This window comes from Bactrocera neohumeralis, unplaced genomic scaffold (assembly GCF_024586455.1).
Source record: "Bactrocera neohumeralis isolate Rockhampton unplaced genomic scaffold, APGP_CSIRO_Bneo_wtdbg2-racon-allhic-juicebox.fasta_v2 cluster11, whole genome shotgun sequence".
Classification (NCBI taxonomy): domain Eukaryota; kingdom Metazoa; phylum Arthropoda; class Insecta; order Diptera; family Tephritidae; genus Bactrocera; species Bactrocera neohumeralis.
Window position 1 is genome coordinate 13,193,114 of NW_026089624.1, and position 2,183 is coordinate 13,195,296.

The 2,183-nt window shown below is 29.6% G+C and overlaps 1 long non-coding RNA gene across 2 annotated transcripts; it reads left to right on the forward strand.

The window, feature by feature from the left end:
• Positions 1-293: 293 nt before the first annotated feature.
• Positions 294-851, forward strand: LOC126765978 (uncharacterized). Of its 2 annotated transcripts, none has more exons than XR_007668677.1 (3): positions 294-433; positions 497-643; positions 717-851. It is a non-coding gene; the product is annotated as an uncharacterized LOC126765978 (long non-coding RNA). The 2 variants fall into 2 exon arrangements; XR_007668678.1 differs by having other exon boundaries at positions 294-390.
• Positions 852-2,183: the final 1,332 nt, after the last annotated feature.

Sequence of the window (2,183 nt, forward strand, 5' to 3'; positions counted from 1 at the left end):
CAAGTATTCGAAGGCAAGGGGACAATCTCAGAAGAAATTATCATTGTACACGTTTAAGAAAGTTTTAGGTAAACAAATTCGCCTTGATATCTCTGTATAGGTACCAATAAAATAAATATTCCTATTAAATATTGCGTTTTTGAAACGCCAAGATTAACCACGAAATTGCGTTTTTTCCTGAGTCTGTTATAAATTCTTTGTCTCGAAAAATTGTGGATTGCCTTTTCTTTTTTAACACATTTATACGAGTATTTCGATACGTTTGAATATCGATAGTTTAGTACTATAGATACGAAATTTATGTGAAATTGTTTTTTTTCTACCTGTTTGAGTTTTTTACAAAACATAAACTACGACAATCGGCTATTATCTTTGATTCTCTCTATAAAAGTATTGTCAATATATTCAAAATGGGAAACAGAAATAAAAAAAAGTTATAAATTAAATATTTTGTTATTTTCTTTCACTTATATATAATTAACTGTTACATTTGTAGAATCATTGCGGACAAAGAAGGAGCAAATCGAATGCTATTTAGCATTCCTGAGATGAAGTTCCACAAAAATGATCCCACGCGACACAAAAAGTTGGATGAAATGTGAATAGAGCTTGCTCAGCAACTAAATGCGTTGAAAGGAAAGAGGTAAACCTTTACATATATGAACATATATATATTTATAATCGTACATATATTACAATTGTTTCGTTTTTTACAGTGTTTAAACCATTGCACAGTGGTCTTATATGGAATCAGCGGCCAAAAATACTTCCACTGCATATAAAAAGTGAAACTTTTGCCAAAGCTTTTTAAAATCTCCCTCTCCCGTTTCCCACTCTGCCACCCCCCGATGGTAACGAATTTTAATTAATTATATTAAATTAAAAAATTTGATAAAAGAAAAAAGAATTTTTTTAATATTATTCAACTAAATCAAAAACTGATTTTAATGAAATTGATTTACTTTTGCATGATAGTTTCTTTGACTGGTGATGAAAGGATCTAAGCTCAAAAACAATCGGTTTAGCAAGTCCTGATTTGTAGCGATCCGTTAGTTCTTTCATGTATGATTGAGTCGATACATCTTAACGTCCTTATTGTTTGACTCAGCAGATTCTTATGAGAGCTCTACAATTGAAACTGGTGCATAGTGAATAACATCAGGAGCGTGAATTAAAATTTTACGAACTGACGAGAAGTTAATTCCTTTGCAGGATCTATCGCAAATCTAGTGCATTGAGGGTTTATTAAACTAATTCCTTTTGAAATTAAATTCGAACAGGACGGCAATAGCGGGTGGACGAAGGTCGATTTGCAGTTTTTCCAAATTTGTGTGTGCTCTTCATCATTTTGCGATTTTACTATCAGTTATATAGGAACATATGCCGTGGCAAATAAATTATTGTCTTCCAAATTATTATTTTCAAATTTCTGCTTATATTTGCTCTGACCAGAATTGCCCTCAAAGCCACATATTCCTATTGATAATAGGTAATTAGAGGACTCATTCCGTTCGTTAATTACATTTCTGACGCAATTTGTCCAATAATTTTTTTTATCTCAACTTCAACATCAGATTCTGAGACCTTTATTGGCTCAGGATAACTGTTTTTCCTTTGAAACTTTTTAAAAGTTAATATCAAGTTTTTTGTTAACGAAGCTTCTAACAAGTAAATAATGAAGCTTTATTAAAGTTTTTGCTTAGGTGATAAGTGATATTTCTTCACACATTTTCTAAACACCAAAATTCAAAAGTACATTATATAGGCGTGAAAGTTTACACCGATGTGATGTGCCTAAATAAAAGTACGTTTAAAACAAACATTTGATAAAAGTGAGAAAATGATAAAATGAAAACCAAAGCTCAAATATGTGTATATATGTATGATGAAAAAAAACATAAAAAACAATAAAATATGCACGAATATACGTACACGTAAATACAAAAAATTATAAAAAATAACCTTAAAAAGATGTATAAGGAAAAACAAACCACGCAAAAGGGCACTTATAAAACAATTGTTTTAAAATAATAAAGCAATATATTATTACATAAAAACTACATTCTTATATAACATATACCTTTATTATCAATACTCATTTTGATTTATGGGGATTAAACACGATTTTATATCGCTATTTAATTTATTATAAGAGCTAATTTTTAAGCTATTTTCACAGTCAC